Here is an 18912-nt window from a genome sequence, read left to right as displayed (position 1 = left end):
CATTAGCCTAAAACAATAGATGTTAAGATGTTACTTGTTCTTCATCCCAACTACGTTACTTAGGGTGTGTACACTTCGTATTAAACGCTGTTTGACTGTTAATTAATAATTAATTATACGTGGAATGTCAGGGAAAACTACCAGAACATTTAAAATCGGTTGCTTCATCACTAAAGAGACATTAACTCAACTTTATGTAGGACTAAATCATAAACCAGCATTCAATGAATAAGACAAAGATAGAAACAAAGCTACATTGAAGATTGTAATCAATTATAGCAATTAAAGTGATTGATTACAGCCAAAGCAGGATTAGATATCTCAATACTAGCTAGACATAAGAGAAGTACAACCATACAGAAATATCACTGACAATCATAATAGCGTACTCTTAGCCAACTGGAGAATACACAACAAAATTCCATCACACTGATATGAATACAACCATGAAGTCGATGTATCGCATGGAATTAGTGCATATTCTTTTCATTTGTTTCTAGTGGATTTTTATGTACTTATGAGCTCTGATGATGGTCTTTGACTTGTTTATACCCACGGTCATTTACGTTCGTTCGTGTAGGTTGCAGTCTCCATATTTCATACGTAATCAGCCCAATCAACTGTAGTATCAGCCTTTATGAACAGTTCATCCAGTATACACGAGCTGCTACACACATTCGGAGACTAGCAAACCAGACAATCTACAATTTCACTTAGAAACTATTAGCTAGTTCTAAACTATCTAGTTGGTTTCTTGCAGTTCCAGATTTTGAATCATAGATGCGTTGAGAAACACAGACGTGTTCCTCCAGAGCAAAGAAACAAGTATTTCTTTTTAATTATTTTGAAACTTTTTTATAAATTCTTATACTTGTGTAAGTAGTATTAAATATCTCTGAGCTAAGAAGGTTTTAGGTAATTTCTATTTTTATGTATGTTAGTCGAATTAGTTGATTTGTATGAATAAATTAGATATTATTTTTATTGTCGAATTTATTACCAGGCCACATTCTGTATAACTGTTGAATTTTGATAGTAAATTTGCATTTCAATCGTATGATGTTGCATACGCTATCTTTAATAGCATTAGCTTATATAAAATCATCCTTTGTAGAATAGCATAAGGAAAGTGTTGAGAACTAAATCCTTATGCCACTTAGTTCATGAGGAACCATCAAGTTCCCAAGTCTATCCCAGTGACTCGATTTATACACAGAATATTAACTATATTCAAAGATGCAAGCGATTGTGAATGTCTCATTTAGAATGTTACAAGGGACACGTGCTTAATTGTCAAAAAAAAATAAACATTAATTATTACGTATGTCAGATACCTTCCTAAATCTTACATGTATATTACTGAAGAGGATTGTTAATTTTTATAATACATTTAAGATAGTTAGCCAACACCCAAACGTCTCTGAATATAGTGAATATGACTGTGTGCAGCAGAGGTATTTAAAACATAAAATTGTTCTAGAAAAATAATATTTTATTTTTCCTTTGATAGATCATTGATTGGTGATGTTATAGAAATCCTGTGTGCGAGTGGGAAATTTATTAAAATACAGAATCCTCCTTTGAATACCCTTCCCATTTGAATACAACTTTGTGGGTATTTTCACAATTAAAATATTAAATTTAATCTTGTAAATTTGTTTAACTTCGCATATCTTGGTATTCGGCTCTTCAACTATGTCTTATTCTAATAAATACCTTCGGTATTTTAGAGATTTGTCTGTCATTGATTTTTTCCCCCTATCCAACTACCAATTGATTCTCTGTTGCTATATCAGTGTCAACAATGATAGCTTATCTTGTGCTATCTTCGCAACTATACATTCCATTTAGAATTGATAGCTTATAAATATAATATTATAGTGGTTTTGTCTACGTAAACCTTTGCAAAATCAACCAAAAACCAGTGTGATATCCATGTTGCTATTCTGTTATGTACAATTAACAAGAATACATAACAAAGTTTGAAGATTTTATTTCAAATAACTAATATTGTGGAATTCTAGTGTTTTTTTGTGTGTATAGTACTTTTATTTAAATGGCTCTGCTTGCTGCAGACTGTGTAACTTTATAATATAGTTTGTATATACATAATATATATATAAATATACATATATGTTTTGTAAGTTGGGCTGGATGTAAACTGGCATTGTGTTGTACAAACAATGAATTTTAATTAAAAAAATATAAAATAAAAAGGTTTGTTTAGAGTGAGTTTTTTTGTAATATTGAAACCTCTGAAGTTTAAGTTTGCATAATTTATGTAGTTTAAAGGGTTAAAAAAGGGAAAAAACGAGGTTGGGCATAATCCAGTTGAGGCAAAATCTAACAAGATATTTACATAACATATTTCCGCGTGTTTTATTTAGAGAAACAGTATGTGCGATGATTTGCATCCCATAATTCATCTTTTGTCTTTTATTTATTTATATATAAATTCAGATTTTCAATCCGGCATGGACGGTAGCAAAGATGAACAGATTACATTATACCGTGCATGAATATATGTATACTTATCTCAAATCTGGAATAAATACAAGAGAATAATGGGATTTCTTAGTTTGGTAATTGAATATGTAAATTTTTAACAATTCTTATACAGTTGAAGATGAATTAGCATTTAAAAGAGAGTAGCCATCGTTTTAATAGAGTTTTTTCCAATTCAAAACATCGTAAAAAGAATTTTCTTTTAATAAATAAAAAAAACTCACTGTTTTTTGATTGATTTTTTGGGGGGTGGGCGGAGAAGGGGTTAGGGAACGCAGTGTAAATGTATCCAACACCAATTATCAACTTCTGTATAATCAGAACTTTTTTTTCTTTTTTTTTTGACAATTCCTTTTGCTGAGAAATTATCAAAAGAAAAAGCCACCATCCATTTGGGAGAACTCAGATAGATGATGGAGTTAGACGTGATGCTCTCGGTTTTTAAGCATTTGGAGTTTGATTTCATTCTCAATACATGGCTTATCCTGTATGAGCCTTTTTGTAGAAAAATTCTAATGAAGAGCACTGCATATGATTTTGCATCTAGGAGGAAGAAGAAAAAGGACGAAGGCATTATGGAATATTATCTTCATCCTCCACTCAACATCATATCAGAATTGGCAACTAAATTCATGACTGTCATCTTTACCAGTCATGATTTCGATAACAATGTTAAACTGTTATCTTTAACAGTCATGGTTTAGATTGTAGTTGTTAACCTTTAGTAGTCATGATTTGAAGCAAGCTGCTAAAGATAATAACTGAGATTTTAATTCCGAACTGTGATATCTACAACAGTTATGATTTTATTTCATATCTTTTGCATCCATGATTTCAATCATGACATTCATCTTTAATATCGATGATTTCAATCATGACGTTCATCTTTAACATCCATCATTTCAATCATGACGTTCATCTTTGGCATCCATGATTTTAATCATGAGGTTCATCTTTAACATCCATCATTATAGTGATTAATATAAAAATGATAGTTATGATTTTAATTCCAAATTGCTATAGCATATCCTTAGCATCCATGATTTCGATCATTATACTCATTAACATAAAAATGATAGTTATTATTTTAATTCCAAATTGCTATATATGTCATCCTTAGCATCCATGATTTTAATCATGACGTTCATCTTTAACATCCATCATTTCAATCATAACGTTCATCCTTAGCATCCATCATTTCAATCATTATACTCATTAACATAAAAATGATAGTTATTATTTTAATTCCAAATTGCTATATATGTCATCCTTAGCATCCATGATTTTAATCATGACGTTCATCTTTAACATCCATCATTTCAATCATAACGTTCATCCTTAGCATCCATCATTTCAATCATTATACTCATTAACATAAAAATGATAGTTATTATTTTAATTCCAAATTGCTATATATGTCATCCTTAGCATCCATGATTTTAATCATGACGTTCATCTTTAACATCCATCATTTCAATCATAACGTTCATCCTTAGCATCCATCATTTCAATCATTATACTCATTAACATAAAAATGATAGTTATTATTTTAATTCCAAATTGCTATATATGTCATCATTAGCATCCATGATTTAAATCATGACATTCATATTTAATATCCATGATTTCAATCATGACGTTCATCTTTAGCAACCATGATTTCAGTTTATAGTCATGACTTAAAGATTATCAAAGCACTTCACTACCTACTGATTTTTGGCAATGCTGTATATTTAAAAAAGAACTTTATAAGGACATTTCATGCTTTCTTTTTACATAAATCAGATATTTCATCTTAATATGTGATTTATTTATTAATATAATTTATTAATATAATGCTTCAATATCTTTAGCAGTACATATAAAGAAGCATTCAAATCGCCTTGCAAACCCTGAATATTGTCAGTGACGTACATTTTTAGATCCTCATATTTCAGTTATTGTTCCAGGAATGGTGGACTCGGGCAGAGATTATCTGAGAGCATAAAAACCGGAGACACAGCATTAATGGTGTCATAAAGCAGAACATAAACATTCTTGTAGCGTGAACAGCATGCTGTGAAAAGCGCAAATTACTATTCGCCACAGAATCAAGTCGTAACTCATGGATCTCGTTCCTATCAACAACTTCATCACAAAGACATATAACTTTGATGGTTCTTTACCATTCCAGAAATATAACTCAAGAGCCTTAAATGTCTACCGTAATAACCTTTCCTATATTTAAAACATCTCCACATTTTCTCTTTTTTAAATTTATCCTGTTTTATTTAGTTTATCTTTTATTCTTTCTTTCGCTTCTTTTTCCCTGTTTAGTTCGTAATAAAAATTATCAGCACGGACTTTCTTTCTTTTTTTGGAGAAAATGCTAAATGTGCTGACTCAATAACTTAGTCTCTGCGAATCACCGGTGATTTCAGTCTGCACTTGACAGCCGAGTCTCTCCTAGCTTGTCGATTCTGTCGACGACAGCGATTTTCCTAAGAACTAGGCAAAAAAAAAAAAAAAACTGCTACGGCTACGCTACCACTAGTTAGTAGTATACGAGAAGCACGTGGCTGTCAGCACCATCTGGGTGACAACATCATGTCTATTCATCGTTAGCCGAATAGAAGGCTGCATAATTACATCACACACACACACACACACACACACACACACACACACACACACACACACACACACACACACACACACACACACACACACACACACACAATCGCGAACAAAATATCATGGAATTCCGTCTAATACTAGTTTTATTATTATTATTATTATTATTATTATTATTATTATTATTATTATTATTATTATTATTATTAACGGAACATTAAACAAGTCAAATGATGCTTCCACCCGAACACGACAGGTTCCAAAATATTCTCAGCTTTATGCGCTAACAGAGGTCTTTCAGGATATGCTGTTAATCTTAGGGACCACGAGATGGCGGCTGTTGTCTGCCTTCTGATTAAAATCATTGATATTCTTGGGCCAGCTACCTGTGATTGGCTAGGGATGAAGACCGTCCCACCACCCCCACTTTTGATGGGGGATGGCGATGGTGGTGGGCGAGACCGTTTACCCCCTAACTTTAATTAGCCCAAATTTATGTATCCTTAATTTCTTTATTTATTTATAGGATTATGGCAGATGGCCCAAGGGTGGCTTTGTGTTTTACTTACAGCAGGATACAAACTGACAAAGAATTATTCAAAGAATAAATATTTTATTACACCATCTGTCCAAAAAGAAACCGAACTTTTTCGAAAATAGAAGAAACTAGTGGCGCCACCTCCGTATGCTTTTTGAAGCATTTGATGCGTTTCGGTAAAGCCTTCACCAAGTTGAACACAAACGTCAATCGCAGCTCTCTGTTTGAAACTCATTTTCCGACCGTTCGTGAAAACACACTCACTCTTGGCACTATAACTCGGCTTCTAATGAAACAAATGTCATAAACAGTTGATACAACACTAATGAGGGTGGCCGCTTTCGACAACAAAAAGATACAACAGATGGCGCCACTAGTTTCTTCTATTTTCGAGAAGTTCGCTTTCTTTTTGGACAGAGGATGCAGATCAAATTTTGGAGAATATTAAATGATGATCCTTGATTTCTTTTAGACGTTCTGATTAATTTTGGAATTAACCGAAGCACTTAACGCTGTAAGGACTTTGTCTTCCAGTTTGAGGGCTAAAAATGCCCCAAAATTACAGAATATTGAGCTCAACTCATCAAGACAGGAATAAATGAAGTTCTATCACTGTATGGTGGTTACAGTGAAAATTATCAAACGCATTTGCTAGGAATAAACTCTAATGAATACGGCTTAAGGAGAATTAAAAACTCGATGTATATGTGCGGTGGGAACTTCACAAGCAGTTCTTGGAAAATCACATTTCAGATCCAGTGCGCCTTATAATTTATTCTAAAAAAATCTCTTCGTAGAGCAAAAATTAAGCTTGGAGTGAATTTTTAAAAAGAATGTTCGAGTACATACACGTAAAAAATTGGAATTACTCATATTATAAAAGGATAATCATCTTGGGTGGACCTGATTGTGATTTGCATGAGCGTTAAACGTTTTTTAGGCAGCTTATGTCTTTATTATGATGAATACAATCATAAATTGATAATAAAATATTTGCAAATTCTTCCTAATCAATAGAGTGCAAAAAAGAAAACACACAAGGGTTTTTTTTTTATCTAATTCATCAGAAATTATCTAATCAAAAATATTCTTCATTCTTTTTTTTTAAATATTTTAACAGTTGTTTTACTGCTGTATATTTTGGCAGTTAGATCCAACAGTGGAACTGCTCGACGGACAGTGCCACATCACGCTAATAGCTCGCATCTCACTATGACGTGCATATGCTTGCGCGCGTAGCAATGACACTGTGGTAAACACAGTGCTGCTAGCGCCCTCTTAAGTGCTACAAGATGGATTTTTATTATTTTTTATACAAAATAAGAGAATTGTATAGGATTGTTGATGATAAAATTAAATATTACGAGCAAATATAAATAAATTAATAAATATATTTATATATCGAGAAAAATTGGGGGTGCTGCAGTTCCGTAGTGCCTATGCATGAGTCGTCCCTGTAACGACCCTTTCTTGATTATACAAGATACAAAAAACTGTTTGAACTATTTACAGAACTTAATATTGACATACATTTTTTAGTAAATAATTTCCAAAAACATCCAACGCATGCTCAGTGCATTGAGTTAAGTTGAGCTCAGTGTGCATTTAGTGCACAGTGGCTGGTGAAGTTAAAGTTAGTGAACGTCTCCATCTGAATTACAGAAGATAGCCTATTGTTATTATCTGGTGGCACGGGCGATGCTAAAAGTGACTGGCCTTGTTCGAGTCTGGGACTGTTTATCTCTTAGCAACCAGAAGATGTCTTTAAAGTAAGAGCAACATGAATGGTCCATATCATCCCTATAGTTACTTTTTCAAAATGTAAAAAAAAAAATAATAATAATAAATTCTTATGTTGATTTGACTGGATTTAGAGAGATGGATTTTTATCCGCTCCAAAGAAAATTGTTTTCCACAGAGTGGATAAAAAATAAGATCTATATAAGCAACTATAAGATCCCTCGCATTCTGAGTAATGGCACAAGCCTTAAAAACTTTCCAATGAATGTTGCTATGTAGTTCTATAACCAAACTGAAAACCTAATCAGAATGAATAAATATTATTATTATTATTATTATTATTATTATTATTATTATTATTATTATTATTATTATTATTATTATTTGACACCTCCAGGGAGTCCAAAGACTCATCGAGGGAGGGCACCTGCTCCCCAACTCTGTCTCCACAACTACACCACTATATTGATAAGTATGGTATTATTTTATGCAAATGATAACAGTATGATCATCACCTACTTAGTAGCATGTTGGGCCACTTTTGGCGAAGAAAACCGCTTGCATTCGACTTGGCATTGACTCCATTAGACCAAGGAATGTGTTGAGGCATTCCCAACCAACTAGACAGAATAACGTCCAGGTCAGCGACCGAGCGAGTCACTGGTGTCAATCGGTGGATGCTGTGTTCCACATGATCGATGGAATTCATATCAGGGAGAATTAGAAGGGTCAAGGTGTAGATGATGAAGGTAGTTGCAGTTGATGGAGACGGAGACTTGTGGAGTAGGTGCCCTACCTCGATGAGTCTTTGGACTCCCTGGAGGTGTCCCGTAATAATAATAATATTTTTTTACAGCGCTGATAAGGAAGATCTTGTTAAGGATCCAAAACAATTCTATCAAGGTAGATAAGATAATTAATACTACCATTTTTTTTAGACTGCTCATTATATGGTTTGTCAAACAACATTAGAAGAACTCACTTGTTCTGGTGTTGCTAAGAATGGAGATTCAGGATTGTTACATTGATCACTGTTGTATCTTTGTTTCTTACTGAATATGTTAGGGAAAAAAAACGTTCTGAGCTATCCTATCGTTTCTACTGGAATTTCCCTCTACTCATTGGACGAACAGAGGAAGAGATGGAGGGGGAAGAAAATTGCCTTTGCTATTGATTCTGCCAGTATCGAACTCCTGCTTCTCCCACGTAACCATGGCAACACTAAATTACCAATATATCTACGACCAGTGACAACATGTCGATAACCCGAACTGTGAATTAAGATGGTCAAAGAAATAAATCTTAGAAGAAAAAGTTTCTTTTAACATGTAGACACAGTTTAAATATTAATTTAAAAAATACATGGACGTATACATGATCAGCACCATTACGTTGGTTAGACTAGCGGTATCCTCGCACTAAGAGCCGTGACCTAAGTGGCGCCATTTGGAGTCATGGAGTAATTTTTTATTTTATTTGATTTATTACAGGCGCTAGTTCTGATCTCCATTCCAACTACGGCTCTTCATGGTCTTGGTTCTTAGTTGCATCTCTTCATAATACTAACCATTCCCAACTAAAGAAATTAATCGTGTGCAAAGATCGAGTAACAAGAAGCTTCCTTTCTTAATCTCCACAGTCAATGAGTTCGCTTAAAATTGATCGTTAATGATTTGGATTAAAACGAAAAGAAAAACTTATTTCTAGAAATTGCATGATTTAGAATCCATCAAAACCTGGCAAGACTTCGTATTGCTAATCCAGTGAACAACTATGGTCAACGAACATCTAATTGCTCCTAAACGCTCGTGAGTTTTTTACAGAATTAACAGTTATTATTATTATTAGACTAAAACCAGAGGTTCAAATATTGTTGGCCTGATCGGACAGGGGTTAACGTCCCCCCCCCCTCTCCAAACCATAGGCTGAGGATTCGGATCCGTAGTGAAAAGGACTGTTTGGGACTGTCTCTGTTGGAGATGAATGTCTTCTAGAAGTGTGAGACTATTGTTCTGCTTTTTGGAGGCTTGAATTGGCTTCAAAAAATGTTTAGTCTTTTGAGCACGGTTTGGGATTATGTAAGATATAAATAAAAACAAAAAATATATATAAAATAGATTTTAAAAAATCCTTACTTGAGCCTTCGTAGCTCAGTCGGTATAGACGAAGCCTGGGTTCGATACCTGCTGAGTTAGGGTCTGATACGGAAATGGGGTTTTTTTCACATAGAAACTCAATCGTAATATGTTTCGAATTTTTCAAGTCCGGAAAATGGCAATATTACTTCTCCCAAAAAAAAAAAAAAAAAGAAATTATTTGTACGTTCAGATAACCAGTGGAATTACTAGCTAGCTAGAGTCGTTTCTCTTTCTGTCTCTAGCTAGCTAGTAATTCCACCCCAAACTACGAACCCCAAACTACGAACAAAAAAGTTGTGGATGTTACCACTGATGGATTACAAGCTCATGTTTGCTGCAAGAAACTATTTTTCAGACAGCGAAAAACCTTGGAATTTGTAAGTGCAAAAGAAGAACAAGACAGCAGTGAATTCGCGTAGGGAAGATCTTACACACAAACATGGTGTGATATTGGTTGGCACGCTGTAATTCTAACCAATTGCAATCTTTAAAAAAAAATATCACTCGTAATATACGCATGCGCAGCTACTCATGACCTCCAAGCTATACACTGAATTGTGTAAGAATATTTATATTAAACATTTTGCATGTCAGATCAGCTGTGAGCTCCGCAGGGTTAAACAGGGAAGAGAAGCGTGTAATAAATATATAGAATAGTGACTTTTATATATATACTAGGGGGATCCGTCCCCCCTGACGCCTACGGCGCCCAACCCCTCGAGTTCTAGACTGGTAGGCCAGTTCTCCTTGAATTCTGATAACTCGAATTTTGAATTCTGATAACTCGAATTTTGAAACGTGAAACTCAGGGTAGTCCCTGAGTTTCACGTTTCAAATAACTTGACAAAAAACGTGACACCAAAACGCTACATAAAAAGGCTTATCATTATAACGTAGATATAAAAGTCACTATTCTGATTATGATAGAATAAAGAAAATAAAAACTAGAAATAAATAAATAATAAAACACACAGGAAGAGACAAGTCACACAGCAAATCCTGGAATGTCAATATTACAATAAACACGGGCATCTCAAACTCGGAAAGTAAACTGGTTTGTGTGCCTTGTTACTGGAATCCCCAATCTATGTCGCCTGTCGAAATATACGTTAATCTTTCTATACTACAGCGCCATCTCTAGGCCGCCTCTTTTCTAACTTTTGAATGGTAACAGTTTGGCTATCAAATTACCTCGTCATCTGCCATCCAGCGGATAATTCTTCCGGGAGATGGCTAATAGATCCATCCATTCTCGAAGATGTATTTGGAGGGCTTATCTCTGAAGTGGTAAATTGGCTAGCTCTCCTGTGGTTGGATAGTGTTGTGCACCGACGATCGCTGGAGAAGGCAGTTCGCTTCTTGACCTTTAACGTCTATTGATCGGAGGTGCCATTTGACACGCTTGACAGACGCGGTTAGTTTTTACTCTTTGTCGTCAATCGCCTTATCCTCCGACACACAGGATTTAAATGGAAGGGGTGAAGAAATCCAACAGTGAAGGAAGATGAATAAGTGTGCATTCACTCCATGTTAATTGTCTTATTAAGGAGGACAACTTCAGAACTTTTAGTCTGTCTACTTTGAACATTACTGACACGTTCTACATCTTGAGATCGCTAGACAGGGTTCTAGTAACCTGGACAGCACATTCTCAGATTGTTTTAGTTAATACGACTTTAAAAAAAAAATTTTTTTTAATATAATTTTTTTTATTATTTTTTTTATTTTAATCCTATTTAACCTACTGAAAAGGCTTTTTTTTTTTTCGTTAGAATAAAGCAGGTAGACTTTCTTCGGATTTTATTTTTATTCTGTCTCTCTGGAGTGCAACTCCAATCCTATTATAATTTTTCCACTGTACCCCATCCTCCTAATGGACTGCAAAGCAAACCAATAAATCAGTGATAGACAGAATAAAGACAGACTGCTCCCTCGAAGCTATGATCATCAGGGGCGAATGCAGGTCTTGAAATTCACGCTTGCTCTTGTTATCATTCAAGGAGTGAAAGGTCTGATTGAAGTCTGATTAGCGGAATAATGAATTACTGACCATTTAAAACTATATATTTAGAATTTATGTACATTTAATCATACAAATACAACATTTATTTTACAAATGATATTCTTTTTCAATTTAGCTACTTGAATACAAATTCTACCCTACAGTTCTTCTTTATGAACTGATCAATAACATCGTCATAAAAAGTTAGTTGTAACTTAATTTTTCCAAGCAACACGCACACTTTTAAAGGCTGGATAGAGCTACTTTCACTGCGTATGGCCTGTGTTTAAGACAACGTGAAGGGAGCGGAAATGGCTATGCGCGCGCATGAAATCACAGTGCTGCAGCGAGGACCTGGAAGCTCCACAACCGAGCAAGCCAAGATAGCTTTGACTAGACGAGCAAGCATCGGCCTTCGATACACAACGCAAAGCTTAATTATTGCCGCGCAAGCTTAAGACGTCTTCTGTCTACAAAAATAAAAGCCTAAATGGAATGCTTATAAATGCATGCATTTATTAACAAATAAATGTTACTTCTTTCTCAATTAATGAGCTTGCGCAGCAAGCATGGAGTTTTCGCCCCTGATGATCATGAGCAAAAATTGTCATACTTCATACATATTATGCGAGCAAATGACAGTCTGGAGAAGATGATGATGCTTGCTAAAGTTGATGGAAGCAGGAGAAGAGGAAGATCAAGAATTAGATGGGTGGATGGAGTTAAAGAAGCAACTGGAGTGCGCTTGGAGGTTCTGAAAAACATGGTCAGGGACAGATGTGAATGGAGAATGTTAGTTCATAGGATCACCAGGAGTCGATAAGGACTCGATGGAACATAACACACACACACACACACACACACACACACACACACACACACACACACACACACACACACCCTATCCTCCAACCCAGAAAAAAATTGTCAAGATTTTCATTTTATTTATTTTTGACAGGATCTCTGATCCTATGCTACTGTTTGATCAGAAATGTCGCTTTCGATACAGGCTCTGCTAATTAATTAAATAGTATAATTAATTTAATTAAATTAGTATAATTAAAATGATACTAACGTAGTCAATGAAATAAAAAATGCCTTCGTTCTTCAATCGGCTGTAGGATATTATTTTTTTTACTCCACAGTGAGCATTGATAGCGCTCAATCAAGAGTTGGATGAGAAGCTCTCACAGCCTTATTCAAAAAGGCTGATCGACGTTACCTAACGAAGCTGTATTAGAGATTGAAAGAGTGAGTTCCAGTTTGGTTACGTATGAGATTCTCAATCTACGAATATGTGAATCCTGGTAACCAATATAAGTTTATTAATGATGGATCCGATCCCTGTCTCTTCCAAAAAGAACAAACATCTCCGCTGCGCAATCCCCAATGATAATACGATGCTTTCCCTTCAATTGAAAAGACTTGGGAGGGGGTCGAATCCCTTTAAGATATGAGGAACCTCCAGAATGGTTTTTCAGATGAAAGTGAGTTAGCTGATCTCCTACAGATGAATATAGAACCTGGGATATAGCATTCGTGATACCGCAGAACGTGATAGCAACAATTAGCAATGTTCGAACACGTATACAGTAAAGAATTTGCCATTTGTATTCTTGTTTATCAATTATATATATTACAGTTGTGAAGCTATCAAAAAATATATATGTAATTAATTGTTAACAGACTTTTGTTGTAAAAATGCTTTTCATCTTCTCCGTTACCTGTAGAGGACAGTGTAGGGATAAGGTGTTATTGAGCTATTAAAGCTCTGATCATGGCAGGAGGGTAACAGCAATAGCCGAGCCTCAGTTAGAACTTCATTGGCTACAGCATTGCCATCCATTACCCCCCCAAGGGTATTAATCACCGCATCTTTTGTTGTGTAAAAAAATTTGTCGATTAGAATTTATTGCCCTATTGACAAAATTAGTTACAGTTCAATCAGATGGTATTGTAGGACTGGATGTTAGTAAGTTTATGTTCTTGTTCAAAAACAAAGCAAATTTTACATCACCCTAGTTAGCATTTTTTTTAACCTTTTGAGACTTACCAGTGTGCTGCGATGTTAGGTAGTCTCGACTTTTTAGTCGCCTAAGATTGATTGGCTTAGACAGATTGCTCTTGTCCACTTTTACACCACTCTGTGGATCTCGGCTTGTAAGTTGTTGTTTTGAAAGAGATGCACACCACATTTATTGTGAGGCTTATTCATAAAGGTGATTTGATGTTTGAGGCTGTTTCAGAAAACAAGTGAACGTATTTATTAGCATATTTGCTATCTTGTCTTATGTGAAGGAATTTTAAGTAGACTTTGGCACAAAAATGTCCTCTTAAACGATTCAACGATGACTTCTAAGGCCGGAACAGGCCATGCTAAGCCTAAATCCTTGATACGCATGATGATGATGATGAAAAATGTCGAAATGTGAATTTTCTCTCTCTTGCAAGTCCTACAAAGTAGTGGACCCTCTTCATGGTCTGTAAAGAACTAAACTATGAGTGTTGCATCTTAGTTCGTATAGTACAAATTCAGCACATTTTTCAGCCATTTAAAAATGACGTCATTTTTTTTGTATCTCAAACTAATTAATTCTTTTAGACTTTCACTATCTAATCTGATTAGAACTCTACTCTAATGCAAGCCACGTAATGAATAATGTATAAGCGTTTTGGTAATTAATAATCTATAAGAAAATGCCCCAAAAGAGTAACAGGTAATGGAAGAAAAAAATGAAGCTTACGTGTGACAGAATGATGGAAATATCAAGCAGATAAGAGAAGGGCTTTTTGTAGCCTCGAAATCTGTCATAATAAACAGGAAAGGTTATTTCAGGGCTACTCTTGGGGAATCTTTTTTTTTTTTGTGAAGTGTCTGAAGTTATTGAAATGAAAAAGCTTCTATTTCTACGGCGAAAATCTCCCTTAGCTTCAGTATCCTACAAGGGATTAAGGCAAGTTTGTTTCTGTAAGTTAGTGAAGACTTAAAAGCATAAACTAAGAATATGCGAACCCGAAGAAGATAGGACATTTTCTAAGCTATTCCAAATGATGAAGTGGATTGCATACAAGGAAGGGATGAATAAATAAAGAAAGAAAAAAAACGGACATTTCCTGCTTCTGGGTTTGAATTACTGTCATTAATACTACTCGCAGAACTAAATGAGATATTCACCATCTGTCCAAAAAGAAACCGAACTCTTCGAAAATAGAAGAAATTAGTGGCGCCACCTGTTGTATCTTTTTGTTGTCGAAAGGGACAACCTTCATTAGTGTTGTTTCAACTCTTTATGACATTTGTTTCATTAGAAGCTGAGTTATAGTGCCAAGGGTGACAGTGTGTTTTCACGAACGGTCCGAAAATGAGTTTCAAACAGAGAGCTGCGATTGACTTTAAATTTGGTAAAGGTTTTACCGAAATGCATCAAATGCTTCAAAACGCTTACGGTGATGAGTGCTTATCCCGTACTCAAATTTACAAGTCGTTTAAGCGAGTTCAAAGTGCTCGTGAGACGCTTGAGGACAACGAAAAGCCGGGCCGTCCAAAAACTGGACTAAGCGAAGTTAACATCCAAAAAGTGCGTGATTTCATCAAAGAAAACCCGAAATCGTCCGTGAGATTGATTGAAGATGAATTAGGGATTCCAAAATCAACTGTGCACAACATTTTGACCGAGAGTTTGGGCCTTCGTAAATTGAATTCGCGATTTGTTCCCCACAAGTTGACCGACGACCAAAAAAGTATCGAATTGATCACTGCAAAGACCTCATTAAAAGACTCAAAATACCTGGAAACGATCGTTACTGGTGATGAAACGTGGTGTTTTGAGCATGAGCCCGAAACAAAGCTCCAGAGTGCTGAGTGGAGACCACCAGAAGAGGGACATCCGAAACAAAGTCGCTTGGAGAAGTCAAAAGTAAAGACAATGCTGATTTGTTTCTACGATTCCAAGGGAATTATCCACAAGGAATTCATTCCGCCTGGCCAAACGGTCAATGGTGAGTTTTATCTCGAAGTTTTGAAGAGATTGATCGCGATAATTCTTCGCGTACGGCATGAATATCGTGACGACCGACCATTCGTCAAAACACAGTGTCACTCTTGGCACTATAACTCAGCTTTTAATGAAACAAATGTCATAACCAGTTGACACAACACTAATGAAGGTTGCCGCTTTCGAGAACCAAAAGATACAACAGGTGGCGCCACTAGTTTCTTCTATTTTCGGAAAGTTTGGTTTCTTTTTGGACACAGGGTGTACAACAGATGGCTGAAATTAAGACATCTGCATAATTTCAAGACCCACCACACACACACACACACACACAAGAGAGAGAGAAACTCAATGCAAATTCTGTACTTAGTACAGAAATGTTTATTTATTTTGCAAGACATACGAAAACATTGAGGATGTGTTGGAATATGTGACCACATGAATTTAAAAATATTCGTGAGAATATTTTTAAATTTAAAACATAGAACAAACAACAAACATTTTAGTGAAACTGGAGAAAGGGGCGTGACTACAATAATACAGTGCGACGCTTCAAGAAAAAGAATGTCAAAAGTTTAAAGGGACTTACAGGAAGGATCGATGATAAAGAAATTTATCTTTTATGAATTAGTTGGAGCACAATAACTAATGAACATTCTACTTTCAGGTCGACGAAAAAGAACAAAATTTTTCAGATTCAGATAAAATTTATTTCAATACAACTGTCACTGTTCAAGTAATGCCACAGCATCTCAAAAAATCGGTTTTTTGAGAAGCTGGGTTAAAACTCGAGTTTCAGGGAGATGGTAAACTCTACATCCCATGTCGGAGATCGATAACTCGGGAACCAGTCAAAAAAAAACTTAGATAAAGGTTTTCTAGTCGGCGACTACAATCGAACTTACAATAGATTATCTTTGGGTGGCCTAGCACTATGGATGCAAAGACATTTCCACAAACTACAGATACATCTATCGGGCAGGAGACAGAAAACGTTGCACGATGTGAAAAGCAGATGAATGATCAGCAAGACCAACAGATGTGCTATAAATGATCACAGAGCTGTGATCAACAAAAACAAACCCCCGTGACAAGGGGAAACCTCAGTTTTAGACACCTCTTATTTCAAGCAAAGCCTTGGATCCATTATGCTTGGTCTCAGCAGAACAAAGAGGGTTAGCAGGGTAATGATGTGGGTAGGTTTTGCTGTGGCTCTGAGCGATGAACTTACCGATACAGTTCATCCTTCATGTTATGTAAAAGAGAAATCAATTAGTTTACATACAAATCATAGCAGAAGTTTGTGACATTTCTTGCTACGACGACGCCTTTCGAAATCACTCGAGATATTCTTAACAAGCCTGACACCGCCTTGTCATGCATCCCATTATGAGTCCAACGTTCTTAAAGGAACCCTCTCTCCTAGCTATAAAAAATAAATAACAGATGCACTATAAACGAACATTAAGGTTATTGACCCTTTTAATAAACTGTTCTTCCATCCTTCGATGATTGGATTTTTCTTAATCCTAACGAGATCGTGAATGCCAGCGAGGTCATTTACACCGTGCATAAATGGGATCCGTAACAAGATGAGGAATTTGCTGTCTCGTAAGTTGTTTACCTAACAAAGTAAACTATCCAAGATAAAAAAAAAACAAACATTGTATTCCAATTTAATAAACATGTTAGTCTTCTGTTTCCGTGTCTGTTTATGAAATTAAATCCATACTGGAGTATGGAGGAGAGTTGATTATAACAGTATGCTCGTCTGGATCGTTGCTCGTAGAAATCTATGCTACGTTCTCGATAAAAAAAAGTCAAAGAACAGTTGGTCGTCCAGAATACAGTCATTTAGCAGTTTCCTGTGGCTTGGAGAAATCTGTCGCCCGCTTTTTTCTATTAATTACTATGGCTGTCACATGCTGGAACTACAAGACGACATCAATTGCTGACAAACTCTGGATATCGGCAAAAGGGCGAGCTGGTCTTGTTCCTTTTATCTGCGGTCATGGTGAAAGACAGTAATTTCGAGATCCTCGTGTAGTTTGGACTACTAACGATCCACACACGACTACACAAAGCAAAGTCAGACATACTTTACACTTGGCAATGTTTCACGGTAAATTGTGGTCTTCGTAAGCATGTACGAGTGTGCGAAGGAATGGGGGGATCGTATTTATTTTCTTAACGGCTAAAAACTAAATACATTTATTAATATGTCTCATTTAATAGTTTATGTTATGTAAAGGGCGTCTAATTTTGCCTTAAACATATGTACTACATCGATCCCTTAATAAGAAGTGGGGGAATGCTTTGTTTTCAAGAGCTTCAGGATTGGAAGAGTGCCAACTTAAATGTACACGTATCTAAGAACGAAGAAAATATATCAAATCTCCTGAGCTTTTAGGCTACTAAGTTTTCCGCTTTTATATAGTTAGGTAATCTTGTATTTCATATTTTATTTATACCAAGAAATCAAAGTAACTGCAAGAAAAAAAATACTGAAATCGCTTTTCAAAATCCAGCATGTTGTTTCATCAGAAAAACGAACAATACATTTGTGTTTCCTAGTTTTTAGCGCTAATTATAATGCCTGTTTCTATTTGACTCAGACAGGTTCATAATAAAACACGTGAAGCGACATCTATATTATAAACTGATTTATGAAAAATAAACTTCCATAAAAGTGAACTAGTTACTGCGGTAGAATTATTAACACGAAAATATTGTTTTAAAATTAGATTTAGAATATATTATAAAATAACTATTGTGATTCTGTAGCATCTCTGTAGCGTATTGGCAATAACGTTCCATGTTTACCCTTCTTTTGGAAAAATCTGTGTTTGTTATCTGCTGTTAATGTTATTATTGATACCTGCACAAAGAACCTTTATCTGGAATTTTTTTGAGTTTCAACTATTTCGATTTCAACGCAAGGCTATTGTGGCGCCATCTTTTGACATTAATGTCATTAAACAGTCGAAGTCGTACATTATTTTGAACGAATTGTACCCAGATCAATTTTGACATTTCTTGATCTGAAATGGACCAAAAAAAAAAAAAAAATTGTCCTTCGAAATTCCATGCAGACACTTGAATGTAAAATAAATTTAAAGGTGTCAAAATTAAAATTATAATATAAATGAATTACTAAATGAAATAAATTATTTATTATATTATCTTTGATTGATTGATTTGATGAAGGAGAAATTATTAATTATATTTTTCATGAATGAATAGTATTTATTGATCTTATAGAATATTTACGGATGCACATGAAGAACATTAACACTACATGACTATTCTTATTATTGGACACCTCCAGGGAGAGTGTGCCAACAGCATCGAGCGATTGGGCACCTTCCAACTACTAACCGC

Source organism: Typopeltis vanoorti, chromosome 26 (genome assembly GCF_054136105.1).
Source record: "Typopeltis vanoorti isolate ZY-2024b chromosome 26, IOZ_Tvanoo_1.0, whole genome shotgun sequence".
Taxonomy (NCBI): domain Eukaryota; kingdom Metazoa; phylum Arthropoda; class Arachnida; order Uropygi; family Thelyphonidae; genus Typopeltis; species Typopeltis vanoorti.
This window is presented reverse-complemented; position numbering follows the sequence as displayed.